General features: G+C 35.1%; 1 protein-coding gene and 1 long non-coding RNA gene across 2 annotated transcripts in view; one reads left to right on the top strand and one right to left on the bottom strand.

The window, feature by feature from the left end:
* LOC114933312 (uncharacterized) overlaps positions 1-11,344 on the bottom strand; it is a 96,505-nt gene extending 85,161 nt beyond the window's left edge. Inside the window, exon 1 of the long non-coding RNA XR_003820047.2 lies at positions 11,273-11,344. This is a non-coding gene — a long non-coding RNA (uncharacterized LOC114933312). The remainder of the gene's footprint in view (positions 1-11,272) is intronic.
* The window catches only part of LOC114933169 (uncharacterized), a 111,037-nt gene extending 97,955 nt beyond the window's left edge, over positions 1-13,082 (top strand). Inside the window, exon 6 of the mRNA XM_085484366.1 lies at positions 13,019-13,082. The gene's annotated coding sequence lies outside the window, so the exon portion shown is untranslated. The remainder of the gene's footprint in view (positions 1-13,018) is intronic.
* The last annotated feature ends 1,886 nt before the right edge of the window (positions 13,083-14,968 follow it).

Raw genomic sequence — 14,968 nt, 5'->3', positions numbered from 1 at the left:
CTCTTGGTACGGCGTTTTAAATACTTAAATTTATGGTCTCGCGAGAACTTGCGAGAGAGACTACCATCGATACTGTGCATAACGTCGGATAAAAGTTTTGTAACATATTGCGCGAGATAACGGACAGGCTGGCACTTTTATCTGTTCTGCCAAACATATTCCGCAGACTGTAAAGGGATTAAAGCGATTTTTCGGATTACAAAACTGTATTTATCAGCTATCGTTGAATTGGATAAGTTAAATTGTTCATATAGCAGTTGCATCTTTTTTTTGATGAATCTTCTATGTACGTATGAATATTAGAAAGTTTTATTTATTCAAATTGCAGACTTTTTAATTTTCTTGGATGATGATAATAATAATGTAAATGTGCCGCTTACGCGCGTCTTATTTAGAGAGGAAAAGAAACACGGGTGCTTTATTTATTATCCTACCAGGTCTGGAGATTAAAACGTAAACAGGGTACTATTAAACTGAAATAACCGGATGCGCCGCATTTGATGTCATTGATATTAATTCAGCTTGATTATTAATTAGCCATTAATATTCCAACAGGCTAATGCTCTTCTACCTTCATGCTCGCCGCATACGCGCTTTTTTTCCGACTCGATTCTGTCGCATTTTTTTTTTAAATCCACCGTTTCATCCCCCTCGACAAGACAATTGCACAATTTATTTGTAGTGAAATTATTTATAATATCGCAAGCATATAGAATGTCACCTCGAACACGTGAATTTGTCGAGCTTCGGAGCTTCAGAGCTTCGTATAAAAGAATAGAGAGATGAAAAAAACTAAGCCATATACATCCATCAATTATAATAAGACATCCTCTCAGTTTCTTAAGACATCGACAAGAGTATCTAACGCGAAAGTAGAGAATTGCCGCTATTGAATCATTCGAAAACCCTGCGCGGAATAAAAATGATACTTCGACACAAAGCTACATCAGATTGGAGAAAAGAGAATTCCTTCACCTTTCCTTAATGAATTATCTTTTTGTTATCGATTAAAATGCATATACCCACACTAACGCGCGGCATCGACAGGATACACTCGAGAAAACGGGGGTGCGTTCTCGCGCCTGTGCACATCGAGTCCGACCTCCGCGGCGTTTGCTACCCTGTGAAACGGGCGCGCTTTTCGGCGCCGGCCGGGCCGCGCGAATCGACGCGCATCCCTCGGGAGCACGAGGTCAATCACGGCTCGAGCCCCGTTCGCGCACCTTGACCGGTCTCCTGGCAGCCTGATACGGGAGTCCCGGATTTTCGGGCAAATCGGCAGTTTTTCTGCCGGGATGGCCCGGCACCCCCGTAGGACCTGTGCGTCACCTGTGCAGGTGGGCGTCCCTCGGGAAACCGTTCGACGAGGAAAGTGGGGGTGAGTCGTCGAGTGACGTCGACGACGTGTCTCGATCGTCGACTGATTTCCTAATTCCTCAGCGGCCGCCGATGCGACGCGACGCCTCGGCTAGACCTGACTACCTACGCGCGAGACTCGTGACGCAAGCACTTTCGACAACCCGACGTCTAGGCGTAAACAGGAGGGCATGTCGGCGCCGAGGGCGCGTTAGCGTTAGCGGAGGAGAGGTGGCAGGACACCATCTGGGGGTGTTTCGGCGCCACGTGGCGGCCAGCGGCGACGTGGATCGCGATATTCTCTAAGTCTCGAAACTCGGAAGCGATGAAGTTGTACGTGATAATGATCGTGTCTGGTATTCTATAGTCTTTCGACTGGAATTTGTCTTATATTTTGGATGATTTTGCAGTAGCGAAGTGATAGCGTCTAAGGAATATCCAGGACCATTTTCTCATTGCTTCTCGCGTCATCTGACGTATTCTCCGACTCGATAATCAGTCGAGTGAAATTTCGTACGGAGTAAATTCGAGACGTCAGAATAATAATACGATACGCGTCTGATTTCCGGAAGTACGTATTTTAACACGTGGAGGGAGAATGGTGGCTTATCCCGAATTAGGAGACCATGCGAGGACGAGGATCCTGTTTCCTATGGGAAAACTGCGCGACCGCTCGACGAAAAGGACGAGGGTGGGAAGGGTCGAGAAGTCCTGGTGGGGCGAATTGATGCATACCTGCGTGGAAAATGCGTAGTTGGGGAAACTATGAAAGTCCGTGTCCCAGGAGTCCAGGAAAGAGAAGGATTTTTATTACTCCTAGACTCACACTCGCACGCATATTTAATTTCGAATGATTCAGACTTGTTTGCAACAATCACTCAAGCGTATTATATTTCTCTCTCTTTGTCACTCTTTTAGATTTTCTTTCATTCATATTCTTTCAATCAAATTTTCAGACTATGATATGTGATCTGAATTTTTATTCTATTAATATATTTACCATAAATATTATATTGCTTAAGAAATAAAATAGATTACAGATTTAAATTTCAATTTCTAAATTTTTTTATATATTGTGTGCACCGTGAGAGCAAAGTTAATATCAATTACTCTGTAAAAATATTAATCACTTGATATTTAAAACAATTAGTTACAACCATAGATTTTTTTTAATAAAGCCAAGATTTATGTATAGATTTAAAATCTTGAAATAGCGCATGTTTAAAAGACATCTTAAGGACATTTTCCGTCTTTAAAACGTCTTAATATTTTTTGGCAGATTATACCTAAACCTTAAACTGTTTCGATCTTAAATACAAAATTAAATGAATGCTTGAACAAAACACAATCCCTCGCAAAATATTTGGAAATCTAATACTTCCACAGTTAATATCTGACCAGTCCTTAACAATCAATTTCATTGACCTCTCTGTCTCTCTCTCTCTCTCTCTCTGTGTGTCTCTCTCTCTCTCTCTGTTCGGTTCATCCCGCAGGCACAGCTCTCCCGGATACCGCTTCTTTCAGTAACATGACCTCCTAATCGCGAGGGAAATTCACCCTCCCGGTGCCGGGAATTTTCTCGCCCGACGAAGACCTTGTTCCCCTCAATTTCCGGGATTGGGCTAGGTCAGGGAAAGCGAAAGCACGTGCGGGTTTTCTGCGCGCCTACTTGCCGTCAGGCGTCCAATTCTGGCACGAAGACACCATCGGTTTTTCACCGGTGAAAATATAAACGCGCCCGTGTGAATCCCGCAGGAGTCCCTGGTCAGGCCAGCTTCTTGCTCGCGCGTTTACTAGCCTGTTACATTGGTGCTTCAATTTTTCGTCAAAAGTCCATTTTCATGGAAAAATCGTGCTTTTCTCCGACAAAACTGTCGATCTTGTGAAATTGTCGACACGATTGTCATCTGACTTTATCCATTTATTTAAACACACATTGATACGATATGTAACTGATGGAATATATATAGCATGCAACGTTATACTGTTTGATTCTGTAAAAACCGCTGGAAAAAAATTACTGAATTTAGAAATAATTAAATTCGACTCTGACAGTTTTAATTAAGTAATTTTTATTTTGATAAAACTTATAATTGTTTTTAAATAAAATGCATCAAGATTTTGAGGGTTTCGAAAATTCTCTTTTACAGAGACATGGCTAAAAAGATTAATTTATTTTTGAAACTAAATATGAATTAAATCTAATTGAGAGAGATATATATATTGCTTTTTAAATTCTTTTCAGTAATTGATATTAATAGATATGTGATTTTCAAATCAAGCGTAACTCGTTATGACATAAGTTTCAGCAAATTTAGCTTTGAATATCAGTCTGATTTAAATAGAACATTTGATTGATTTGACGCGTAAAAGCTTCCTTTGATATATATTTACCGTATTAAATTATTAATTTAGCTCAATGATATTAATTCGAACGGTAATACGGGACACAATTATATAGACACATAAAAAAATCTCGTGATTATAAATGTGTTTCAATCCGTAATGAAGTAGCGAAATTAATGCGAGATATCGAAGAGAGCGCGCTGTAACTGTTATTTTGATATAGTTGTGTAAATATTTATTGCAATTTTATCAGACATTCGATCTTGTTGCAACCAACGTCATTAATACAATATTAGCAGATCTAATACAAAATTACAAGAATTACATACACAGAATAGCAAACAAATATGCATAAGGCTTTAATGAAATACGATCTATAAATAAGTACGTAAACTGCGATAAGTTGAAGCGAAATTAAATGTTTGCCTAATCGATAATGGGCAATAGGTCATCGGATTGACATTATGAATTATAGTGGAAATATCATACGTGCGTAAGACTATCTTGGAAAACAGTTTGATAGGCAAACACAGCTTGTTAGCCGGTCTGCATTCCTGATAAAAATCGCCTAGACTTTTCGAGAATGTTTTCCGATGTACCCGCTTTTCCGGGTTACTTTCAGGATAGACGAAAACACCTCCAGCTACGCAGGACCTCCTGGTAGGAAGGGTGGTTCTAGCTGGGGTTAGTCGTATCTATCAAACGACATATAAATATAGTTATGCCATCGCAAATTTCCCATCATGAGTCATTTAATTTCACCGTTGATTGTACATATTTTTTGCTCAAATTTAATATCTTACAAAAGAAAAATATAATTCGCTATATTAATCCATTAATTTCTAAAAGAAATACCGACTTTGTAGAAAAACAATGATAATAATCATTTCTTTGATGTAACGGATCGGTGTTACAGTAAGACTGCGGCTTGATTAATACTTTTGCATTAAGGTAACGTTAATATAAGTTTCCTCATACATAAATTATTATACAGTTCACACGATACGACTCTAATCTCATTCTTAAAACATTTAATCATCAGCGAGATCCGCAAACAATTATTTTCGCTATTAATTTGTACTTGTAGCGCGTTAATGAGTCCGTTTTGATCACGGTACTCTCGTCTCACTAATTATTTCAGGCTCGGCGATACGCAACGACGGGCGGCGAATTAAGTACGCGCGCGTGACGTGGCGAGGTCGCGCAAGGCGAGCAACCTCACGCGTACATACACGCTCGCCCATACAGGTTCGATGATAGTTTACGCGCGATCGCGCGGCTGGTCAATCGAACGAACATGCACGCGTGTGTCGCGTCGCGTGGCTGGAAACACCGGGGAACACCTATCGAGCGGCGATGCATTAAGGCATATTCATACGTAAGAATTGTTAGTCATTGACAATGTGCACTGCCAATGGAATGCTTGATCAAATATTCGACAATAGTATAAGAGGAAAAATTTATTATTGCTACCTTTTTCTTTCTTAGCACATACCATTCAACAATATGTAAAATCTTGTCAAACCTTGTCGACATTTTTTATGATATTATAGAAAAAATTATTCCATGCTTACTTTATTAGATGATGCTTAACAAAATGTCAAAAAATTTCTCTAATTATAATATATGTATCTAACATTTTTTTATATAAAAAAATATCTAATAAATTTATATGCATTAATAAGTAAAACTTTTGTACTCTCGTTTATAAAAGGTAAAAGGTAAACAAGAATAAAATATGTTACGCACATAGATACAAATTTGGTTCACAAAAATTAATTTATTTGCGTTTAACTTATATTTTTCCTTATACTTTTTCTCGAATATACATTTCCTTATTCTTTTCGCCAAATAATATTTCCTTATTAAGGAGGATCGTAGATTTTTTATTATGATCATCGCGAAATAGAAGTTCATCCGAAGAATCAGCGGGATGCTGGAATGGATCTAACCGCGCGTGAATCCCGGATCTATGATGTCAGACATAAGGCAGGACGGGGTTAACGCGTGTGGATAAACCTTAAATATGACGGCATTCCAACCGGCAACTCCTGTTCGCGGAGCCTACAAGGATAGAAAGGTGTCTGGCCGGTATAGACTACTCTCCGCGACAGTCAAAGCGGTTTGCCTAGTAGACGTCCGGGTGTATACAGTGCGACCAACAAACAACGACACACCCGAGCCATTGGAAAGTAGCGGTTCGTCAGCGTGTGGAATTTCGCATATTGCGATTTTACAATCGTTTATCGCGGATAACCATCCAGCATTTAACCGTTTTTATTTAGAATCTATGAATAGATGCTGGATCACGCGATTTCTCCTATTTATGCAGCACTTGAACATCGATTTGTATTGTGAAAAATGTTGAGATATATAATAGATCTTTTATAGTTCGTTCTACATACTCTTGAATAAAAAATATCGTGAATAATTTTAAAAGTATATAAAAATATATATAATACTTAAAATAAAGAGAGAATAATTTACTTTTTCGATAAATTGTGATAAGTATTTTATATCTTGGACAAGAAAATCATTGTATTATATGCTGTAAATTAGTTTTAATTATGGATATTAATAAGAAAAAAAGAAGAGGGAGGAAAAACCATGCTTATTAGAAAGCGATTGATGGATGGTAATTTTCGAAGAGAAGAGATTAAAAATAATTGCGTAATATCAGAGGGCTCATAATTAATGATGTACATGAAAATTAGGGATCTAGTTATCAGATTTCGGAAATGATATTGCAGATTGAAAGATGTCCGATAACTATGGATCGGCCTGTAAAAGTTTGTCTTAACGATCTGTACAGAGCTATCAACAAGAAACGTGAGAAGAATAACCGAGGTGCTAATCGCGAAGGGAAACGAGCGATTATTATCCCATAACGCGAGAATGGCTATTGCAAAATTCTTTATGAAATATCATAAAAAGTTGCATCTATTTCATTAGACATTAATGTCAAATAGAGAGAGAATAAAATTTAATATTTTTTTAAAACTTAAAATCTTTCCCAGCAACATACAGAATTCTTTATAGATTAATTTTTTCTTCAGCTTGTAGCGAAACAAAATATATGTATGTTTGATTATATTATTTCGCATTATTCATACGATTTACACCGCCGTGTTTAAATCAACGCTAGATTGTAAATCATTAATGATTGCAAAATGCATGATGATCAAGCAGAAGCTTGATTATTCCAGAATAAACCGTTCAAGAGGCGATGTTGAGGCGAAATGTCGTAATAATTCTGGCGGCGATAATCGTCGTAATTTTTATTAAATAATAATCCGAAATGCACGTATACGCGCGTTAGCTTTTACGATCGCGCCGCGTCGAGGCGAACCACCCTCATTAAACGAACCCCTTCACGCTCGCGCGCCGGATGACGGAAGTTAACACCCCGGCTTTGCGGACCCTCTTTGCGACTATATAGGCACGGCACCTTGTGCACCCATGTCTCTTCCTTCTCCTTGCCGTCTATACGTTATTATGCGTGCTAAAGCGCAGTAGCGTGGGAATAAAGAGTGCACGTGTCCAATCGCGTATAGGATAAAAATCCTTTGACAGGTATGTGCGTTCTTTTCTCTTTTGACAGGCTCGTTGTTACATAGGCGCGTCGTCACTCTCTTCAAACTTATATTGGAATATACAATACATTTCCGCGTGAATTTTAAAAAAAATAAATGCACACGCGTAAACATTGCATCGTATACTTATTGCGTTTATTGAAAGAATATTTCTCATGAAGATTAATTGCTCAAAAATATTTGTTTTCATATTTCTTGCAATGATTTGCGGTGTAATTGTTTCTTTAATTAAAGCGACTGATAAATTGTGACAGTAAAAAAATTATAATATATTTAACTTATTAAAAATAATTAATAGATTATTAAATAAATAAAAGATAACCGCGTATTTCTTTTTAAAATTAAAATTATGAAGATTTAATCTGAATATTGCATTTATAAATTATGCGGTACCGCATTAAATATGATGTTGTAGATTGTACGTAGGTTCTTTAAAAGGTGTATGATAAAGACTCGTGTCTCATCGTGGTAAGGAAAGTGGTAGACTGTGATACACACGGGATTTCCTTGCGGTCTTCGTGTACAGGATGCACTTAATTCTTTCGTTCTAACGTGTCGCTGCGCGCATATCCTTATGTTAATTTATACTCTCTCTGCGATGTAATCATAACCGCAGAGAGAATTCTAAGTTCGCCGATGGGGCCGCCTTTATTGCGACTTTTTTCTTTTTAATGAAATGGACCCGCGCATACGAGCGCGGCAACTATAATAATAGTGAATGCGGATGATAAATTAAAATGCAAGGTGCTAGAGAGAAAGAGAGAGAGATTTAACGTCAGAATTTATCAGCGACATTGTACGCACGAAGCACCGGGTGATACTTTTCTTAATGATTATCGTCCGCTGCCGCGCGTGATGAAAGTCTCGGAAATTAATTCTCGACGTTGATGCACCTTTCTTTTAACCTTCTCTTTGCGCGATGGCAACGACGCCGGCGAGCAGAAACGAATCTTGGCAAATTAAATTGAACATAACAACGTCATTTAGAAAAAAAAAAAACAATTAAAGTATCGTTTGTGACATTTTATAAGAAATATAATTCTTATTAATCTTCTCTGTAAAGATTGTGTTCAATTTTTTTAACGCTGCAGAGTATACATAAATGTGATTTAAAAGCTCGCGATTATGCTCTTTTATAAATAGATTATTAAATAAAAAATATTTACAAATTAAATAATAATTCATAAATGCAATATGCTTTTAGCAAGTGTTGATTTTAGCGTGAACACTCACAGATCATTTTAACAATATATGTCATACATGTCAACAATTATCTGCGGATATTTTTTAACGTTAAAGTAAACATTTATCATCTGATTAAAAATTTGAAAAAATAAAGTTTGTTAATTATATCGTAGAAAAAATCATTTATAGTCGAAACTATCGATACTTTAGTTAATAAAATGTCTTCACATATTATGTTTCCTGCAATTAATTGACGATTTAATATCATTGCAAATTTTGATTTGACTATACTCGTTATAGCTTTCTATAAGTAGTCTTGATCAGAGAATCTTTTATTAAGTGACACATTCAGGACACATACGAGATATTTTACTCGAAAATTTCAAAGCATTGATAAGAGATGTCGTAACATTATCAAAATTACCCTGTAGAAAATAGACGGACGATAAACACTGTTGATTGGAATTATGATTACTTCCTCGAGCGTCTCGCTCCTTTTTCATCGATCTTTCTGATCGTGTAATAAACCGCCTCCTCATAGAGAGAAGGATGTCCTTTCGGATCGATTCACACGTGGGAGAAGCCGCGTGGGTTTCTCAGCCACGAGGCTTGTCACTTAGTATTACTTGAAATGAACGATGAACCAGGACGACGCGGCATTACGAGTATCGAAGTCTGTATCCAATACAGGATGTTTCGAAAGTGCATCTACTTTACTGGTATATTTGAAAATTTAGCTTGATTAAAAGACCAGATACCAAATCGATGCAAATCTAATTTATAATAATTATCAAATTACAAATTGGAGTTGATATTTATGCCGTATAATTAACACTTGTTGTGATTTAATACACACATATAATTAATTATTTTAATTCGATTGTAATTTGATTAATTATATGTATATATGATTTATTATTCATAATAAATGTCTATATGAGAGTTGCACTAGAGTTTGATCTGGATAAACGAATTCTGATATAAAAAAATTACTATAATACTCTATTAAAATCCCGAAATGTTATGCGCGAACGTGACATTTTTACATTCAAAATAATTTCCTCCAGAATTCAAGAATATTTGTATTATTCTCTTTATATTGCGACGCGTATACGATACATTTTAATGAGAATATGCAGTGAAGCCGGTATAAAAAGTAAATAACGATCACATCGCGTGATAGTGAAATAAAATTATAATTGAACACTCGTGCGCGTGGGACGTGCGATATAGATATAAATGTATAACAATATTTATACCCAGGACACCAACATATAAATATTGCAACATGCATTCTTTTGCATATAAATATTCAGCTAATTTAATTTCGTAGAGAAAAGAAGTGGATGAGATGGAAATAATCGCGCGAAAGCGCAATCAGTTATAAATATTTGATGATATTTCTAGAAATATAAAAGCTTAATTATATATAAAGATATGGGGGAAAGAAACATTGCGACGTACGTATTTCATACAGAGTTGAAATATTGTTTTATCGATCGATTAGACTGCAAATATAATTGTATTGCAATATAGGAAGATAGACATCTCCCTTGTTTATCTTATGCAATCTTTCTGACGACTAATCACATACACTGAAAAAAAGTTGTTAACTTGACTAAATCATTCAACTTAAATACTATTTTGTTAATTAAATATGTAGAAATATTTCAGTTAAATATATTAAATCTAACAAAATATATATTTGACTTAAATACTAATATATGTTCAACTAACAAAATAGTAATTTAGTTGAATGGTTTAGTTAAGTTAACAATTTTTTCTTTATATGCAATCACAAATTCTGATAGTCATTTTTTTCATATTATTTTCGTTTTCTCTTTTTAAAGCAAAATAGCAATGAGAGAGAAAAGAAAGGATAATTTCGAGAACGATGCTGGTTCTCGTATATATGAAACATCTCTTTTAATTTAAAATAAATTTTGTGTATTTGATATCTATATAATATGTATATCAACGTGACACAAAATCTCCGATGCTCTGTTTCATCTCGCTTGCATGCTCCAGATACGTTTATAACGCCATTTAAATACGAGCACACGATATGACATTTTAACTACTTTCAGCAAAGCTTGTTTGCTTTATGATCTGTCGCAAAGTTTAATTATCAAAGCATAGCGAGAACTGATTTCAAAATTAAATGCAAAAACGCATAAACTTGTTTTTGCTGTTCTGTGCGGTGAATTAATTATTTTTTTCGATATGCAAATCGCATTATAACATGCGATCTAATCACTTTACTAATCGATCCGATTAAATCTTACTAATTGTGAGATAATTCTTTCACTGCGTAACGACACTCGTAATCGTTGACGCAAAATAGCGAAATAATTAATTGGATCATAAAACATGTTATTCATTAATATATTTGTCCTCTCGTGACGCACGAAATTGTATACGATAAATTGCATCAAAATTTTCTGAATAAAAGCGTTTCAAGGACCGCTATTCTCCGATAAGATAAGATAACGAACACAAGGAAGACGTATAATCAAAGTATCGAAAACACGGATGACTTTCGCAAGGATTGACTGGCATAAGATCGCGATACATTGCAATTATATCTGAAACGAACGAATGATACCGATAATGAACTGTCATTTAATCGCGACTTCGTAATTTGTTGTGAGACTTTACGCTGTGCTTGACCTATCTAATTTTTCGATGTTTAATGATTTAATAATTATTGTTAGATCTTATTGTTAGATGCTTCTTGACAGTCGTATCATAATTTTAAGCAAATTTTAAGTAAATGATATGAAATGACTTACTTAGTTGAAGTAGATTCTGCTTTCTATATATGAAGAATATTGCTGCTTTCCGGAAAAACAAATGCCGAGAACGATCTGCAATAGAAAAATTACGATTGTTAATTGTTAGACGCTTGATTAGTCTCTTATTAGATAATATAAAATATATTACATATATATGTATATTGATATGCTATATTGCGTTCACGTAGATTTAAAGTTATCACTTTGCATACAATAAATTATACAATTTTTCTTATTTGAAATTTCTCAGTTAATATAAAAATTTTTTTGAAAGAAATGATATTTTAATTAAAATTTTGAGTTTAATTTTGCTCGTAAATTCTTTCAAATTCTTGAAACTTTTAAATAATTAAAAAATATTTTGGCACTTTATAACTTTCACAATTAAAATGTGATAATGATAAAATTAAAATCCAATATGGGTATAAACGAATGCGAAGATGTTATCTGATTATGTCTCGCAGAAATTCTTTTAATACATGAAAGTTCAGTTTTAATCGCTTTATTCGACGAAAATATTGACAGAGCCTTTTTTTATCTGATTTTTTTCTCATATAACATATCGGAAAAGAGATTGAAGAGTCTGATCAGATGCGCAATTGCACACGTGATTTTTGGGTGAGTCATCGAAACTTCGATATATTGCCAGTTCTTAAAACGGCGCCGACATTTATCACTTATTGATTATCAAGTCTTATTTATCAGCTGCATGCTTCGGATGAAATTCTATTATTACCTAACATTCAATATTATCTGGCGGTGTGGGAGATAACGCGGTAACTTAATCTTCGCTTTGATTGCTTCGATTTCTCGCTATTGCATGTGATGTTTGCGAGACGATGAATCGTTCTATCTTTTATCGTTCAGAATTTCCTAGACTTTACAAACATAAATCTTGTATGGTCACTTATCTTATATTTTTCCTAAATGAATTACTAAAATGCAAACACACGCGTGCGCGATAAAAACTACATTTTTATATTGTTAACAAATATGGAAATAAAATATTGCTCAGTTTTCGTATAGCGAAGATATGTAAATATTGTACGTGAAATATGTGTAATGTAACATATTTAAATAGTACATATAAAATATTCAAAGATTTGAACAGAATATTTTCATCCATTCCTTTCGTTTTATTTTTGAAATATATGTATAGATAAAATGATTAAAAAGAAGAATCAGAAAATTATATAAATAACTTTAATGGCACACATACACATTTAATATAATTTTATCATAATGTCGCCATCTATCGATTTGTTCTGAAATTTCCATCGAACTGGTTAAATACAAATAGCAGAATTCTGTACGACGTCATGATAATTGATTAATTTACACGCTCTTTCAATACTATATATGTATATATATATATATATATATATATATATATATATATATCTACATACATGACTTTAGAATTTATATTATGCTTTATCACGATTAATCATGCCTCATCAGTATCATCTCGCGAGTTCCTAATTAATGATTAAACGAACGAAAGAGATCAAATCTTTATAAAATCCTTTCTCAGTTTTTCTCGCAAAATTTATTTCGACGTTTGCGATAAAGAAATAGAGAAAGAAAGAAAGAAAGAAAAGGAGAGGAAAATCGAAATCTGCATATAATTGTCTCTTTTCTTAAACAATTGAAACCAGAATTGTACCTGCATGAAACAACAAAGCGTAATTATTACTCATTTTTCTCGAAAAACATCTCACCTTGATGTTTTTTTTTGTTTAGCTTCATCAGGATACACGGACTTTGCTCATCGGACAATGTTCACCTGCCTACCGCGGAGGTTTCCGACAACGGTTTATCCAACCGGTAATTACGCTTTTCCAATGGCGAAATTACTTCCGAGAAGCCGGCCCGGGAGAGAAACGCTCGCACACACGGCGACGAATGTTTGATTTCCGAAGTCACGTCACTTCCTCGAACTACTCTCGTGTGTGTATTACACATTCTGAGAATCCCCGACGATGGATTCCCGTTTCTCGTATATACGCACGTTTTAAACTGACATATGCATATAAAGCGACCGCGATTCGATAAGGGAAATTAACATCGATCAAGCGACACCCCGACAGTAAAGTGACGCAGATAATTTTGGCGCGTAATGAAATGCAGGCTTGTTCCATATTCCGTTCCGTTCCGTTCCGTTTTGTTCCGTTTCGTTTCATTTCGAAAAATTAATTTTTTATTGTAATAATATAAAGAATATTATTCGCGAAAATAAATACCATTTTCTATTCCAAAATATCAAAATAATCTAAGAATGATATTTGTTCGCTCTGTAGATTCATCAAGTAAAAAAGTTAAGAAGAAACGGGGTTGACAAACCTGCTTTTATACATAGATTAATTCTTTATTACAATATAATATAAAGAATATTATTCGCGAAAATCAATATCATTGTGTATTTCAAAATATCACACACACACAAAATAATGTAAGAATTATATTTGATTGCTCTGTAGATTCGTCGAGTAAAGGTTAAGAAAAAACGGGGTTGGCAAATCTTTTTTTATTAGACTCTCTGTTCCGTTTCGAAAGAACATATAGATTAATTCTTTATTATAATAATATAAAGAATATCATTCGCGAAAATAAATACCATTTTCTATTCCAAAATATCAAAATAATCTAAGAATGATATTTGTTCGCTCTGTAGATTCATCAAGTAAAAAAGTTAAGAAGAAACGGGGTTGACAAACCTGCTTTTATACATAGATTAATTCTTTATTACAATATAATATAAAGAATATCATTCGCTAAAATCAATATCATTGTGTATTTCAAAATATCACACACACACAAAATAATGTAAGAATTATATTTGATTGCTCGGTAGATTCGTCAAGTAAAGGTTAAGAAAAAAACGGGGTTGGCAAATCTTTTTTTATTAGACTCTCTGCTCCGTTTCGAAAGAACATATAGTTTAATTCTTTATTACAATAATATAAAGAATATCATTCGCGAAAATAAATACCATTTTCTATTCCAAAATATCAAAATAATCTAATAATTATATATATTTGTTTGCTTTATAGATTCCAAGTAAAGGTTAAGAATAAGAAACGGGGTTGGCACACCTTTTTTCTTAGACTCTCCGTTTTCGCATCGTGACTCGCAAAACCTTCTTTTTTACAGCCCTTCTTTACTAACACTATATCATTTACATTATATTATTTTACTCACCACCTTTTCCGATACGCGGCCTGTTTTTGTGTCGACGAACGGAGGTCCGGCACGTGGTCTCTGAAAGCCGCGCGCAAAGTGCTCGCGATATATCGCATGTCGAGAGTGGGAGGGCTGCGGTTACCGGCTATCCCGATTTTACTGCATATTGAAGCTATAACCCGGGCGTTACGAAGCCTTTTAGCGGAAGTTCAGGGCGAGAAAGTGGAGCGTGGAACGGAGATGTATATTTGAACGCGAGCGAGCGAGAGAACTCGCTCGTATTCTCGCAGTTTCCGCAATTTCCTCGTTCCCTTTATATCCCTTTCTCTCTCTCTCTCCGGCGCGGACTGCAGTTCGTTTAATTATCGCGATAATGCCCGGCGGTGTCAAAGTTTATACTACTTGCCTGGTATACTGGAGCAGCCGCGCTCGCTTCTCTCCGGCTTCTCGTTGTCTCGCGGTATGCGAAGTGAATATAGTAACGAAAGATACCATATACTATATAGTATA

The sequence above is a fragment of the Nylanderia fulva genome, unplaced genomic scaffold, assembly GCF_048542155.1.
Source record: "Nylanderia fulva isolate GAGA-0341 unplaced genomic scaffold, ASM4854215v1 Scaffold3, whole genome shotgun sequence".
Taxonomy (NCBI): Eukaryota; Metazoa; Arthropoda; class Insecta; order Hymenoptera; family Formicidae; genus Nylanderia; species Nylanderia fulva.
This window is presented reverse-complemented; position numbering and strand designations above follow the sequence as displayed.